At 44.0% G+C, this 17,933-nt stretch overlaps 1 long non-coding RNA gene across 3 annotated transcripts; it reads left to right on the top strand.

Annotated features, from left to right (window-relative positions):
- The first annotated feature begins 213 nt into the window (after positions 1-213).
- Positions 214-6,969, top strand: LOC125381397. Of its 3 annotated transcripts, none has more exons than XR_007221776.1 (4): positions 214-344; positions 1,856-1,968; positions 2,420-2,587; positions 6,956-6,969. It is a non-coding gene; the product is annotated as an uncharacterized LOC125381397 (long non-coding RNA). The 3 variants fall into 3 exon arrangements; XR_007221777.1 differs by having other exon boundaries at positions 6,935-6,969; XR_007221775.1 differs by lacking the exon at positions 6,956-6,969 and having other exon boundaries at positions 2,420-2,652.
- Positions 6,970-17,933: the final 10,964 nt, after the last annotated feature.

Raw genomic sequence — 17,933 nt, 5'->3', positions numbered from 1 at the left:
TCTTTGTGGTTTAGGCTTTTCTTGCGTATTTACAAAACTTCAAGTATTATACAATGTGTAGTATTCATCCAGGAACTACTTCCGCAACGTTGTCAACTAATTTGGTACGCAGTATGCGCTGCTCCACCGACCACCTTTCCCCACCCCCCGAGCAAGGCCGAAAGGGGCAACTCACTCCAAGCCAAGCAGTCAAAGGGCAGACAATTTCAGGCATAACCAAACATACAACCGCATGTGCCCCGAGTCATCCGGCCTCATGTCTGGCAGTCAATCACAACCACGACAACAACAGCTTCGGCATGCTAATGCAGTCGTTTCGTCTTAAGGGCGCAGCTTAAACAAAGGTATAGTATAACCCTGTACAATCTTCGTCAGTGCCCGTGTGAAGGCATTCAAATAATATTTCACCTGCACTACATGGTATCGGTCTTCACACTGGTTGACTATACTATGACAATCATTTTTTTTCGCTCATGTATTTCATATATAAGTCATATAGGTAATAACATAACATCTGGCTGTGTTGTGCGATCATTACCATCATATCAAAATACATATATTCAAACTTTTGGTGTTAAGCTTTCACAAGAAAGAATTCCGGGCGTATTCATTACTCAAACACAAGCTCTTACTTATGATGAACAAAAAAATCAAGAACTAAAAATAAAAATGTACAAAATAGAGTAAGACAAAACTGTTTTATTGGCATTCAACAAGTTGGTGAGTAAATAAGAAAACTTCAGTGGATAAGCACTTCTGTGTTTACTTTCGCATCCAGGGATGTATCCATGTTCATTCTTACAGTCATTCAGCTTGACAAGGGCGTGAACTCTATATCGAAACGCTCCAGAAAACCGCTGTGTCTGTCATCCGGATCTGTGCTTTGCAACGTGTTTAAACCTGAATCGAAATAAATACATTTCAATCAATGAAAGTACAAATTTAATATATCATCCTGATCAGCTCCACGTTAGACAATGTTATTTGCCTGTTTACTGGTTAGGGATACCTTCAGGGAATTACCAAATACATATGTATGCATCGCATAATGAATGACTTGGCTAATTAAAACTTAGTATTTGTTTGTTGGCTATGTGATCAGAAGAGGTCCGAATCCGTACATGTGTTTCGTGTCGGATTGGCGTCCAGTCTGCATTGCGGGCCCGTTTCACAAAGAGATCGTAGCGCTAAGACGGTCGTAAGTCTATCTTAAAGTATAGGAGTTACGGTAGTCGTAGCCCTACGATCGCTTTGTGAAAAGGGACCCTGCTGTGGTTCGCCTGGCTGATAACGTTCATACTCGTCTCGCGAAGCGCACCCGCCCAGCCATGGTGATTATATGGACGCATCAAACAATTGCTAAACTGAACGAAGCGTTATTATGTCGCAGGTACCCAACACTGGTGTACTGAGTGAGTGAGTGAGTGAGTGAGTGAGTGAGTGAGTGAGTGAGTGATCCCAATTGCTTATATCGATGCTCATGATGTCAATCACTGGATTGTCTGGTCCAGACTCGATTTTTTTTACAGACCGCCTTCATATAGCTGGAATACTGCTGAGTGCGGCGTTAAACAACAAACAAACAAACAAATATTTCAGACTGCCGTCATATTGCTTGAATAGCGCTGAGTGTGGCATTAAGCAACAGACAAACAGACTTGCTGTGTCATACTCTGACTACATGGGATGTTAGTCTTTGTGTTAATCACTGGTTTGTCTGGCCCAGTGTTCATGGCTGACAGCACACAAACAAACATTAAGCACTACTGTCAGTATTCGAAAGTTTCTCCATTATGTGTGAGGTTTTCTGTGTTTGCTGAGTGACGAGATGTGTTGTGTTGTGTTGTGTTGACAGACGTCAGCTTCCACCCACCCCGCCAGCAGACGACGAAGACACGCCACGCCTCCAGCGGCCGACAGTACCCCAGAGGACGGTCATCAACGTGACGCCCGCAGAGAAGGACCAAGGTTAGATACAGCTGTCCTCACACACACCTGAACACTTGGCTGCTGCTAGCTACCACTCACTCACTTACCCACTCACTCACTCACCCACTCTCTCCCACGACCCACTCTCTCATATTCCACTCGCTCCAACGCCCCACTCTCATATTCCACCCTCTCATACACCCCACTCTCGCACATTAGATGGGAACGTTCCCTTGTGGAGAGCCTAGTTTATGTCTTGTGTCTGGTAAAAGTCAGTGTACAGAAAGTAACATCACACTAATGTTTAGCTTGAGAATATCTCCTCACATGGTGTCCACGAACCTCTAACCCCTAAACTCAACCCCTTGTGGCTCCAGAGGATCCCACTGTGTAGCAGCGGAATGTTAACTCAAGTTCGGCTTCTGGGTGCAGGTGTAGTAAGTGTTTAGAGGGAAGGGTGGCAGTGTCTAAGATGTAGCCTGTGTTTCAGGAGTGTCCTATGCGGAGCTAAGGTACGACATCCCCGGCCACACTGTGAAGACCGTTGACACGGAGCCGGACTCGCACTACGACAAACCCCTGCCTGGCGTGCACCCCCTCATCAACACCTCCCCCACGTCGGAGGGCATCTCCAAACACCCGCCGTCACCTGAGGGAGGTACGGCATCAGCATACCAGCATCCTTACACAAGGGGTTGGGGAATTCGGTGGCAATAGGCAATGTTAGGGGCAGATATACCCAAGCAGGAAAGCCATAAATCACTGTGTAGTTACCAGACAATAACAGGGGGGGGGGGGGGGGGGGGGGGGGGGGAGATGATGGGGTCAAGGCTGGAAATGGAGGCTATGTAAGCTAGGTTTTGAGACTCTGCAAAAGTTATGCCTTAGGCAGTGATCTCATTATATGAGCTTTTTCCTGTGGCAGCTATTTGCTTTGTTCCCTTCGCCACTTCTATATTGATCTCTTGTTCTGTCTGCAGTATGCATTATTGTTTCTAAACCGTATAAGATCTATGAGAGCAGTGGTCTGCCGTGCTTAACTACTGGAGACTAAATGCTACATATTGCTACAGATAACCACCTTCTGCATCTTGTCTGTATTGTCTATATACACTGCGTTATTATACTGCTCCGAGGATGTTTGTGTGATGTCATATGCACTGCTGTGTAATACAAGTATTATACCACTCCAGGGATGTCTGTGTGTGATACTTACACTACTTAGTAATACAAATATATTGCTACTCCAAGGATGTCTGTGTGGTATATGCCATATGTGAGATGTGTGCAAGCATACATTCACTCATCAGCTGTGTCCCCTATGGAGAGATAGGTGCTGAATCAGCAGTATTACCACAAGCATACATTCACTCATCATACATTCACTCATCATACATTCACTCATCATACATTCACTCATCAGCTGTGTCCCCTATGGAGAGATAGGTGCTGAATCAGCAGTATTACCACTAGCATACATTCACTCATCATACATTTACTCATCATACATTCACTCATCATACATTCACTCATCATACATTTACTCATCATACATTCACTCATCATACATTCACTCATACATTCACTCATCATACATTCACTCATAATACATTCAGTCATCATACATTCACTCATCATACATTCAGTCATCATACATTCACTCATCATACATTCACTCATCATACATTCACTCATCATACATTCACTCATCATACATTCACTCATCAGCTGTGTCCCCTATGAAGAGATAGGTGCTGAATCAGCAGTATTACCACAAGCATACATTCACTCATCATACATTTACTCATCATACATTCAGTCATCATAAATTCACTCATCAGCTGTGTCCCCTATGGAGAGATAGGTGCTGAATCAGCAGTATTACCACTAGCATACATTCACTCATCATACATTTACTCATCATACATTCACTCATCATACATTCACTCATCATACATTTACTCATCATACATTCACTCATCATACATTCACTCATACATTCACTCATCATACATTCACTCATCATACATTCAGTCATCATACATTCACTCATCATACATTCACTCATCAGCTGTGTCCCCTATGGAGAGATAGGAGCTGAATCAGCAGTATTACCACAAGCATACATTCAATCATCATACATTCACTCATCATACATTCACTCTTCATACATTCACTCATCATACATTCACTCATCAGCTGTGTCCTCTATGGAGAGATAGGTACTGAATCAGCAGTATTACCACAAGCATACATTCAGTCATCATACATTCACTCATCAGCTGTGTCCCCTATGGAGAGATAGGTGCTGAATCAGCAGTATTACCACAAGCATACATTCAGTCATCATACATTCACTCATCAGCTGTGTCCCCTATGGAGAGATAGGTGCTGAATCAGCAGTATTACCACAAGCATAGGGTAGTGGGCACCTAATCGGCCTGGAGTCACCATGGGCTTGACGTGCATGCTTATAGAACTCATATCGCCATTTCAATAAAATACTTGTCTGTTGTCTTGGTAACTTGAATACGGTGAGATATTATCCCATGTGAGATATGTCATACTCAGAAAATATCCTGAAGCTTCATGTGTTGACCCTTATGTCTCTGCTTGTGACGCTGAAGTCTTGGCCAGTCTCACTGTCACACTGTCTCACAGTCATGTGGTCACACTGTCACGATCATTTGTCTTCTGTCTTGTGCCGTGCCAGTGATGGAAATTAACTAGAAAAACACAGGCCTTTCGGAATTGTTACTAGTCCTTAAAAAATAAGCAGACTCTCAAATTTCAATCTTTTTCTTTTCTTTTTTTAAAAATATTTTTTATTCAGTTCAGTATATGACATTAGAGTTATACATGGAGTAGCACGTCTTGTAGCATACTTGTTAGGTATAGGTTACCTATACAGCAGACAGCGGGTCAGCAAGTTTAAGTTCGCTACAGGTGTCCATCAAAGTTTACACATGGTGAAAACGGGCAAATATTTGCCATATTTATTAACTAATCTTTTAACTCAATCTTTTAAGACTTGAAAGATGTTTAGCGCAGCGATTTGGGGAATCGAGAGGAAGATAATTAACAGCATGTGTTAAAAAAACGGCCTATAGCTAAGTAGAAGTATGATTATATTAGCCCGAGGTATTTTCTACTGGCCTCGGGCCTATAGGTGAGCGTTAATTTCCACCCTGTGTACTTTTTTGTATTTATGTTGTTGTTTTTTTAAAAACAGTACCATATAAACCACACAGTTATAAAGTGTAAGTAAATATATATATAATTAAATATTGGGATGGTTATAAACAACAATTACCATTTGGGTCCTTCACTCATCTTGAGTACCAGGGCGGTCGGGTAGCCTAGTGGTTAAAGCGTTCGCTCGTCACGCCGAAGACCCGGGTTCAATTCCCGACATGGGTACAATGTGTTAAGCCCATTTCTGGTGTCCCCGCCGTGATATTGCTGGAATATTGCTAAAAGCAACGTAAAACCAAACTCACTCACTCACACTCATCTTGAGTACCATGCAGTTGCGTAGAGTTAGTGACCCATTACCTAGAGTCTGGGATGAGTTCTCTGTGACAGGGTCACTCACTCACTCACTCACTCACTCACTCACTCATCTTGAGTACCATGCAGTAGAGTAGAGTTACTGACCCATCACCTACAGTCTGGGATGAGTTCTCTGTGACAGGGCCACTCACTCACTCACTCACTCACTCACTCATCTTGAGTACCATGCAGTAGAGTAGAGTTACTGACCCATCACCTACAGTCTGGGATGAGTTCTCTGTGACAGGGTCACTCACTCACTCACTCACTCACTCACTCATCTTGAGTACCATGCAGTTGCGTAGAGTTAGTGACCCATCACCTACAGTCTGGGATGAGTTCTCTGTGACAGGGTCACTCACTCACTCACTCACTCATTCACTCACTCACTCACTCACTCACTCACTCACTCATCTTGAGTACCATGCAGTTGCGTAGAGTTAGTGACCCATCACCTACAGTCTGGGATGAGTTCTCTGTGACAGGGTCACTCACTCACTCACTCACTCACTCACTCACTCATCTTGAGTACCATGCAGTAGAGTAGAGTTACTGACCCATCACCTACAGTCTGGGATGAGTTCTCTGTGACAGGGTTGATGGTGTGTCTGTGTACCCTGATGGTGGGGATTTACTGACATCCTTTCAGTCACTGGTTTGTCTGGTCCATTACTCACAGCCTGCCATAGGGATAGAGCTGGAGTAATGCAGTCATCACTCACTCACTCACTCTCATTATCTGCTGAATGAGTTTTGTTTGTTTTGTGTGTTTGTTGTTTAACGCCGCAGTCAGCAATATTCCAGCTATATGACGGTAGTCTGTAAATAATCTTGTCAGGACCAGACATTCCAGTGATTGACATCATGAAAATTGATCCACACGAATGGGATACGATGACATGCATCAACCAAGTCAGCAACCCTGATCACCCGATCCCGTTAGTCGCCTCTTACGACAAGCATAGTCGCCCTTTAAGGCAAGCATGGGTTGCTGAAGACCTATTCTACCCGGGATTCTACGGGATCTTCCCGGATGGCTGAATGAGTAAACACCTCTGCATGGATGTTGACATTAACACTAGGCTGCACAATCACAAGAACTTAGGGCCTAATTCTCACCAATTCCTCAACAAAACAGTTCTGGACGGTTTTACGATGCACTTAACATATCCCTGAATAGTTGTATGCAATGTTCTCTAGACTTTCTTGAGACTTGATGCACTTGTTGAGGTAGAAATATATTACTTTGGCACATATATAACATGTTTGACTTGATCTTTCATGCAAAGCATTCATGTGAACAAACACTTTGTTCCCATATTTTGTTTTTTATGTTGAATTTTTGTCATGCTTGACTCTGCTGTTTTTAAGTTGCATGCCTGTGCTTGCCCTTATTTGCTTACCCAGCATGCTTTGCCTAATGCTTTCCTCATGCTTCACTCACATTTTACAGGAACTATTTTCTCCGTGACAGGAAACGCTCCCCCCAAGTTACATCGACTTCCAAGTGAATATGCCTGCCCACCTGCCCATATGCCCAGGGCCAAACAGCCAGCTCCTGTTCAGTCACAGTAAGTACAGCAAACCTGAGCCTCTCAACCCCACAGTAACACACCTCCCCCACAGTCACACACCTCCCCCGCATACCAACTCCTCCATCCCTCAGACCCACACCTCCACCCCACTATTACACACCTCCCTCCCACAATGACTCACCTCCACCCCACAGGCCCACACCTCCACCCCACTATTACACACCTCCCTCCCACAATGACACACCTCCACCCAACAGGCCCACACCTCCACCCCACTATTACACACCTCCCTCCCACAATGACACACCTCCACCCCACAGACCCACACCTCCACCCCACTATTACACACCTCCACCCCACAGGCCCACACCTCCACCCCACTATTACACACCTCCACCCCACTATTACACACCTCCACCCCACTATTACACACCTCCCTCCCACTATTACACACCTCCACCCCACTATTACACACCTCCACCCCACTATTACACACCTCCACCCCACAGACCCACACCTCCACCCCACTATTACACACCTCCACCCCACTATTACACACCTCCACCCCACTATTACACACCTCCACCCCACTATTACACACCTCCACCCAACAGACCCACACCTCCACCCCACTATTACACACCTCCACCCCACTATTACACACCTCCACCCCACAGACCCACACCTCCACCCCACTATTACACACCTCCACCCCACTATTACACACCTCCACCCAACAGGCCCACACCTCCACCCCACTATTACACACCTCCCTCCCACAATGACTCACCTCCACCCCACAGGCCCACACCTCCACCCCACTATTACACACCTCCCTCCCACAATGACTCACCTCCACCCCACAGGCCCACACCTCCACCCCACTATTACACACCTCCCTCCCACAATGACACACCTCCACCCCACAGGCCCACACCTCCACCCCACTATTACACACCTCCCTCCCACAATGACACACCTCCACCCAACAGGCCCACACCTCCACCCCACAGACCCACACCTCCACCCCACTATTACACACCTCCCTCCCACAATGACACACCTTAACCCCACAATGACACACCTCCACCCCACAATGACAGACCTTCACCCCACAGGCCCACACCTCCACCCCACTATTACACACCTCCACCCCACTATTACACACCTCCCTCCCACAATGACATACCTCCACCCAACAGGCCCACACCTCCACCCCACTATTACACACCTCCCTCCCACAATGACAGACCTTCACCCCACAGGCCCACACCTCCACCCCACTATTACACACCTCCACCCCACTATTACACACCTCCCTCCCACAATGACATACCTCCACCCCACAATGACACACCTCCACCCCACAATGACATACCTCCACCCCACAGGCCCACACCTCCACCCCCACAATGGTACATCTTCACCCCACAATGACACACCTTCGCCCCACGGACCAACACCTCCACCCTTCACAAGGGGAGGGACGAGAGAATCATTGAGTGGGAGGGTATATGGAATCATTGAGGAGAGGGTATATTGAATCATTGAGTGGGGGAGGGTATATGGAATCATTGAGGGGGGAGGGAATATAGAATCATTGAGGGGGAGGGTAGATGGAATCCTTGAGGGGAGGGAATATAGAATCATTGAGGGGGGATATAGAATCATTGAGGGGTAGGGAATATAGAATCATTGAGGGGGAGGGTATATGGAATCATTGAGGGGGAGGGAATATAGAATCATTGAGGGGAGGGAATATAAAATCATTGAGGGGCAGGGTATATGGAGTCATTAAGGGGAGGGAATATAGAATCATTGAGGGGGAGGGTATAGCGAGTCATTGATGGGGAGGGAATATAGAATCATTGAGGGGGAGGGTATATGGAATCATTGAGGGGGAGGGAATATAGAATCATTGAGGGGGAGGGAATATAACACATTGAGGGGAGGGAATATGGAATCATTGATCATTGAGGGGGAGGGAATATAGAATCATTGAGGGGGAGGGAATATAGAATCATTGAGGGGGAGGGAATATAGAATCATTGAGGGGGAGGGAATATAGAATCATTGAGGGGGAGGGTATAGCGAGTCATTGAGTGGTAAGGAATAATGAATCATTGAGGGGAGGGTATATCAAGTCATTGAAGGGGAAGGGTCCTGTAATCCCCCTGCATTCCAGCTCTTTTACTATGGAATGTAGGTTGGTTGATGTACGTGCAAACTTGAAGACATGTGCATAAATATGCATGGTTACGATGCAAAAAGATGAGCATACATCTGGCACAAAATAAATACAAAATCAAAAATAATTACATGTGTTTGTTGGGAAAATATGAATGTATGATAGTATTTTGATGTTGTTTCTATGAGTTAATGAGATCGACCTGCCCACTATTCTACACTACTGTGACAGCTGGGGCCATCAGATATGGTTAATTAGTATTGGATGTGTGTGTTGTTTCAGTGGAGATGTGAATGATATTCCCCTGCCCGCTCGGCGCGAGGGACTGCGAGAGAACCAGGACCTGAACAAGGAGAACAATGGAACGATTGTGGGCAGTTTAAACGAGGAGCACGTCACCATACTCGTAGACCGGGGCTACGATCGCCTCAAAGCAGTGGAGGCCTTGAGAGTGTCGCACAACAACCTCAAAATGGCCGAGGACATTCTGGATACGTTTGTTAAAAACAATCGATGAAAAAAAGTAGGGAGTGTGATGATTCTACCAACCACCAGGGGGCACTGTCGCCACGTTTGATACGCCTGGACTGATTGTATTGAGAAGAGACGTGGGCAGAGTGCCATGTGACTTGAGACTGTTCTGCTGTAGACGTGTCGTAATCAAATAATTTATACTCACTCTACAATCAAAGTGAGGCTGCCTCGGTCTGGTCCTACCCCTCGCAGGTTCCTGGGGTCGTGTGGCGGAGAGTCACTTATGCTTTTAGTACGTTAGTATTTATGTCCGTATATCCCATGAGGCTGTGACTCTATTCATTTCAGCCGCACCAAGAGAGGAGACTTTTCTACTTTGTTTCTGTCACTGTAACATTGGGACACGCCCACAAGTTACGTTTTTGTCACTGTAACATTGGGACACACCCACAAGTTCCGTTTTTGTCACTGTAACATTGGGACACGCCCACAAGTTACATGTTTCCGTCACTGTAACATTGTGACACGCCCACAAGTTACATGTTTCTGTCACTGTAACATTGGGACACGCCCACAAGTTACATGTTTCTGTCACTGTAACATTGGGACACGCCCACAAGTTACATGTTTCTGTCACTGTAACATTGGGACAGGCCCACAAGTTACATGTTTCTGTCACTGTAACATTGGGACACGCCCACAAGGTACATGTTTCTGTCACTGTAACATTGGGACACGCCCACAAATTGCCTATTTCTGTCGCTGTAATGTTGGGACAAGTATGCCATTCTTCAAGAGCTGGTTTTTCTCTTTGAATTGCATATCCACACGCCAGATGCACCTTTTGATAAACATGCCCTGGCCACTTGTACAAAGCATGTTGTTCGTCAAGCTGACACTCTGTTTACCATTTAGCCTGGTCAACATACTTGTAGGTGGGCATCTAGATAATACCTTTCATGATAGATGTGTTCATGAAGATTTACTAAACTGTTCATGATATTGGTACGAAGATAATCCTGACAATTAACTTGACAGCTGAATATCTTGATTATTCATGAAGAACAGCTTCACAGGTGAATATCTCAGTGTCAATAATGATAAATACGGTAACTATTACTGTAGGCGAACTTCTAGATAATCTTTCATTAAGAATGTGTTCATTATAGCTGGTTATGCCTCTATTAAGAATCTTGCTATTCCATTGGTTATTCCGTACCACGTGACAAAAAAATACGTTTCAATGTTGACCCCCAAATCACGTGACTGACACTGACCTCAAACATTGACTTATCACATGATCAGTATTGACTTGTCACATGATCAGTATTGACTTGTCACATGATCAGTATTGACTTGTCACGTGATGAATATTGACTCGTCTGCTAGGAAACAAGATGGCGTCCAGTTCTAACATTTTATGGTTCGTGGGTAAGTTAGTGTAATGAAACATAGAAAAGTTTAAGGGTACATGAACTTTAGATTATATTTCGGTTTAACAATACGAATGATCAAGAGTAGTTAATTGTATATTGAAGGTAACATCTCTATACTGATAATGATAGATCTGAGTTGACCTGTGACTTCCGTCACTTGGACACACCCAGAAACCTTTGATCGAGGGTTTAAATCTTTGTTCACTGCGATTATGTTTCTAGGTTCGTCAGCTCATGGGTTTCACCAGAGTGCTAAACGTCTGAGACCTGGCCAACTTCCTGGCTTTGCCCCCACGTCATGTTGACACATGGAGTATAACTGAAATTCTCTTCAAAGCTATGTTGGGGGCACGGGTGGCCCAGTCGTCTAAGGCGCCGCGATTCGCTGTGCAGAGTTGCGTCCCTTGGGCACGCCAGAAACCTATGATTGTGAGTTCGAATCCCGGTTCTCCCCGATTATGTTTCTAGGTTTGTCAGCACCATAACTGTGCTCGTGGGTTTCACCGAAGTGGTAAACGTCTGAGACCTGCATCACTTCGGGCTTTCCTCCCACATTAAGCTGACTAACTCACACTCAAAGCAATGTTAAAGCCACATTAAGCTGACTCACTCACACTCAAAGCAATGTTAAAGCCAACTGACTCCAAGTCGTCTCAAAAAGGCCGTAGTGTTCTCACCAAGTTAGCTTTATTGTTGTCATCTCATACTGGGATTTAGCAGGCACAACAACTTTCCTGGCATCTATTGCGTACAATGGGACATACGTGTTATAGGATAATCCTATGTTACGAGGTACTGTAAATCTTGAAGTTAACACGAGCATGAATTAAATGCTAAATATGCGAGTGGTCTTTGTTCGCATTAATGAAACTTCGTATTTATGTCTCCCAAATGACTATCAACAATATGACTTCGGATAGCGCACACTTTGGATAGCGGAAATACCAACTTGAATATATACACAAACACGGTTTATTGAGCAGCAGTTGTAACAATTACATAACAATGTCATTTAAAGAATAGGAATTACACAAAGGGCATCCGGTGAGTTATCACTGCTGGGGTCAAGAGTTCTACCCACTCGTGTCAAACTAGGCATCATTGACCACTGTTTGATTGGATTAGGGTAAGGATTCCTATCATTCCACTGGAGACGGGGTGGGGGGAGTCGCATTGATTTTGAGTCGCATTTTTTGGCTAGGGGTCAGCAGTCGTATTAATTTGGAGACGCATTAATTTCCAGATTTACAGTATATTGTTTGTGGTGTTCATCACTGAAAATGAAATTCGGCATTGATTCTGGGTGGGTGTGTCTTTATTCTTCCAAATACCTGCAAATAGTGCGTGAATTTGTATGTATATTTATGACATGTTTATTATTGGTTTTTTTTGTAAAATTTCTCTTACGACTACCCTCCTGATTTCTGATTTCTGTAAATCTCTGTGAGACCATTTGATCTAGTACATACCTTCTGATAGAATAGACAAGATGGGTGATCAGTTGACAAACGCTGATAGGGGCACCTTGACCGTACATCCCCACTGCGTCTATGCTATGCTAGAATATACAGATTCCTGCAGGATATGAGTATCAATTGAGATAACGCTGATAGGGGCACCTTGACCGTACATCCCCACAGCGTCTATGCTCATTGCTGTGCTAGAATATACAGATTCCTACAAGATGGGAGTATCAATTGAGATAATGCTGATAGGGGCACCTTGACGGTACATCCCCACCGCGTCTATGCTGTGCTGGAATATACAGATTCCTGCAGGATATGAGTATCAATTGAGATAACGCTGATAGGGGCACCTTGACCGTACATCCCCACAGCGTCTATGCTGTGCTAGAATATATAGATTCCTGCAGGATGGGTGTACCAATTGAGTAATGCTGCTCAACATTTGCTAAGGACCACACCATTGACTGAAGATGAATGTTGTTCAAATGTTGAGTCGTATATTATTGCATTCAAAATAGGAGCATCTTTAACTTGATAAGTCTCCTGTAAGAGTCGGGGGCACAGATGGCCCAGTTGTCTTAGGTGCCGCGATTTGCTGTGCAGTGTATGATTGTGGGTTCGAATCCCGGTTCACCCTGATTATGTTTCTAGGTTTAGTGAGCACCATACCCGGGCTGATGGGTTTCACCAAAGTGGTAAACATCTGAGACCTGCATCACTTCGGGCTTTCCTCCCACTTTAAGCTGACAAGAAGTAATATAATTGGAATACTGTTAAAAGCTGAGTTATGCCATACTCACTCACTCACTCACACAGCCTAGGCACTAGAAGGTTGCAAACACGGTTTGTCTCAACTTGGACTGGCTGTTCTGTTGAAAAAAACATGCAAACGGCGTAGTCCTGTTGTGGCTGAGTTCTTTTGGAATGTCAGAGTTCTTCTGTCGTGATTAATAAGGTGTGTTGACCAGAATAGGTAGGATAATGTACACAGCTGTCTAGAGCTGCAATTTCACACAGGAATTATTTGTATTTTGCATTTGTTAATTGACACTTATTAACTACTGGGTCATGCGCTATAAGATGATACGAGTGCTGCGACTATCGTAAGTCGACGATAGAATTTCAACAGTGGAAGGAGGCCCTGAATTCTGTGTTGCGGAAGGAAACTAGCTTTGGGATCAAGACTGACGTTCCAGATGACATAAATATTGTCAGATAAGGTTTTTATTTGCTGTTGTTCACCTTTGAAAAATGACAAATTCCTACCATTCGACTGGACATTTTGTTCTTAAACTGAACTATGAGATGTCCTCAGTCTCTGTTACAAGCAGCAACACAGGTTCAAGGTCATCTTAACGAGGTAGGTAATCAGTACAAGGCCCTCATTTGCAAACTTAAAAACTTTGCATGAAACTATATTTTCCTTGGAATATACTATATATTACATGTGTATATTAATGGGAAATACTAAACATCTAAGTGTGAAATAAGTAGTTGAGTCTATCATTATAGGCCAATGCGATATCTTCTTCCTTGTACATGTTAACCAAAGTATTATTTGCACTCACATCGGCAGTGTCCTCCACACTCTACAGGCCCTGGTTTCAGGGCCAGGGGTGGCCCTGGTTTGAGGGCCAGGGGTGGCCCTGGTTTGAGGGCCAAGGGCAGCCCTGGTTTGAGGGCCAAGGGTGGCCCTGGTTTGAGGGCCAGGGGTGGCCCTGGTTTGAGGGCAAGGGGCAGCCCTGGTTTAAGGGCCAGGGGTGGTCCTGGTTTGAGGGCCAAGGGTGGCCCTGGTTTGAGGGGCAAGGGTAGCCCAGTCACCTAAGGTGCTGCAGTGTGCTGCAATTCCTCCCTCAGGCATGCCGTGAACCTGTGATCATGGGTTCGAATCCTAGATCCACCTTGATTGTCACGGTGTTTTCTGTACCATACCCGTGTTGTGGGTTTCACCAGAGTGGTAAACGTCGAAGAACTGCATCACTCTGGCTTTCCTCCTAACACAAACTGAAACACCATGTATATTACTCAAAAAGAAGTTAAAGACAGCCCAATGTTTTCTTATGACTATAGTTAGTCTGTCATGGCTGGTGGGTGCACACAACCTTCCAATTGTGGGTGTTCTTTGACTTGTTTTGAGTAGTATATGTGAAATACTGTTCACAGTTGTGTGAAGCACAACCGATTTACTAGCACCTTGCATCTGTACTGGCAGTGGGCTAGTGTTAATTGCCATATTAAACTGTATATTCATGTCTTGGACCCTGAACTTTGTCGGATCTGGTGCTGAAGGCTGCTGTCAGGCCCAAACCTAAAACTATATGGTTATAACTGTCATACAATGTTACAATCTTTTTCCTATTGTTTTGCTATTGTGCAGTGTTTTTCCCATTGCTGATACCGTGGATACTCTGATTTCTGTCATGACTTCATGTAGGCAGTACATGCTCCTTTTTATGCTCCATTCGTCAAAGCTTTGGAAAATTTGGCTTTGACATTGCATGGAAACCATGACCTAGTGCTTATGACCTTGACCTTGTGCTTATGACACTGAACTTTGTGCTTATGACCTTGATCGAGTGTTTACGACCTTGACCTTTTTCGCTGCCCCAGCAATTACTGAATAAGGTGGAATCTGGCTGAATCAATTCAGGTTTTAGCCTGGGACCATTGAAACCAGTAAGTTAGTCAGGACAATTGGGAGTGTGTATGTTTTATACGGTTGACTTAGAACATATGTTACACACAAGGCATGCCCTCTTAGCTAAAGTATATTTTGTAATTTTTTTATCGCAACTTTAACTTTTATTGTGACGGCTTGATGTTTGTATCCCCCTGCCATACCTAATGTATGGTGATCTGTTAAGGTCATATTTTCATAGGATTTGTTTTTTTTTCCATTGGTATTCATGACCATTGAGTCTGTTATTGTTGTTTATATGCTGGCTCACAAGCTGATCCAATTCTTATTGTATGACTGTTTTGACAGTGCTATGTATATTGTTGTTTTTTTCTAAGATATGTCCACTGTTATATATACATACTTTCTACCGGGCGGTATGGCTCATATCCCCCTCCATGCAGTACCCTCTCCTGTACATATACAACTGTTTATACCCTGTGTACAATGTTTGTTACTTGCTGTCCTCACTTCCCCGTACATAAGCTATCATCATTCATGGAGGCTGCTGACTCCTTGTCATTGTCTTGGATACATTTCAAATTGTTCATGTATGTCAAAAATAGTTTGGCTGGAAGATGAATGTCCCAAGATTGAGTTCTTTTTTAACAGGGCCTCGATTTCATAATCAACTCACTCCAATTTGTAAAATATTGCATTACTACATTTGAAGGGCACTTGACCTTGGTTGGCTGGCAGTTCCAGGAACACTGTCCCTCCTGAACTATAAGGGTAAATGTAAAGTGGCTTGGTAAAGTCACAGTGACGGTGTAGGACAGGCTGAGTGAGGGGTGGGGAATGTATTTCCAGCCAAACTATATTTTTCACAAACACTAATCTCTGGCCACAAGAAATTAATTATTACATTATGATCCAAATTTATCAATGTAGTGAAGGAGGAGGGGGTTTTATTTTTAAAAACATCATCTTTCAAGGTCACGATTGAAAGTGAGCGTATGTCGTTGTCTGCTGGTCTGCTTGTCTTCTGTAAAATTCTCCTCCTCAGAATCCACAAGACCAATGAAGCTGACACTTCACATGTTTATTCCCAACAATGATGGCACTGAATCTGTTGAAGAGGTTGGAATCAGTTTTTCAATATGGCCACCATGGCAGCCATTTTGAAAAAGATATTTATGACCATTACTCAGTCATTGTTCAATATGTGATTAAAGTTATTATCTAGTTAGCTATCTGTGAGTCATGCTGTTAAATCTCTCCATGTGCTGTAAAACTTCTATGAAAGGGGCGGTCGGGTAGCCTACTGTAATGCCGAAGACCCGGGTTCGATTCCCGACATGGGTACAATGTGTGAAGCCCATTTCTGGTGTCCCCCGCCGTGATATTGCTGGAATATTGCTTAAAGCGGCGTAAAACCTCACTCACTCACTCACTCCTATGAAATTGTAAGACTTTGTCATGTATGTTTCCCCTTTAGATGACATTTTGGTCAATTCATTAGACTTTAGTTCTAGTGTTTAGTATTTATACAGAGAATAGATGAAAATCAATGCAGACAGCAGAATTAGGTTCAGACTGCCTTTGTTTTTTAAAACTGTTGCGTACATATCCAGGTGAGCTACAGTTCCCTGACACTATTGTTTTTGTAACAGTTCTGTTATAATGAAATATGAAGGTGAGAGGACAGGGTGATAATGTAGCAATCAATTTTTGTTGGCCTTTGGTGTTTATATGAGTTCTTGAAGCTGTACTTAATACAATGCCGCTTGGTTGCCCTGCTTGCAGTGTTCTCATGACCTGTCTCATGCCCTGTACATCCAGCATCACCCACCCCCTCCAATCACAGGACCTGATTCTTCAAGCTCCCTCCCAGCGCTTGACACCTTCGTTACGCTCTCGGTAACATCGCTGTCACCAGTAGGGGCACGCCCATTACAAGAATCTTGAAATTTGCCCTCTAATCCCATATCATAGTGAATTTTGAAAAGGTTTATGACTGACCATAATTTGCAGATGAATTTACCATTTTGTTTGTTTGATCAGATTGGTTCACAATTGCAGACAAATGGAAAATCAACCAACTTCCCCCTTACAGTCTAACAATATCAATTACATGATAGTTGTCATGAAACGCAAATTCAGATTGATAAACAAAGAAAATAATATAGCAAGCGTAAGAGTATCCACGTCACGGCATTATCACTTGGTTGTAAACATAACGGTCATTCGGCTGTGAATTCAACTCCATGCATGGTTGTGGCCACGCATCACAGTGGGGAGGTTTGACTGGTGGCAGTGATAGTATAGAGAGCTCCGGGGTATCACTGTGAGGAGCTTGCGGATTCTGGTCATATTCCACATCCTGTCACCATGGATACTACAATCAAATATTGTCACAATATGTGAAATGGCCTTCAGGTATTCCAAAGAAATGAAATTGGGCACCAAGTGCTAAATATGTTCCGTTTTAGGTCCATATGTGGCAGTTTGTGGAATTGGTTTTTCATATTCACTAACCACTGTTATGCAAACCTTTGCCACTATAAGTGGTGTATAAATGTGTATATTGCCAGTGTGGTGTATGTCTAGTTATCTCCAGTGTTCACTGAGGGTACTGTGTGAAGGGCTGATGTCCCTGCCACCTATCCTGCTTGACTGCTGTATATGAAGTTGTGGGTGGCCTCTCGACGCTCACGGCTCCCATGCATGTATAAA

This window comes from Haliotis rufescens, unplaced genomic scaffold, assembly GCF_023055435.1.
Source record: "Haliotis rufescens isolate VD_foot unplaced genomic scaffold, xgHalRufe1.0.p SCAF_170, whole genome shotgun sequence".
Taxonomy (NCBI): Eukaryota; Metazoa; Mollusca; class Gastropoda; order Lepetellida; family Haliotidae; genus Haliotis; species Haliotis rufescens.
This window is presented reverse-complemented; position numbering and strand designations above follow the sequence as displayed.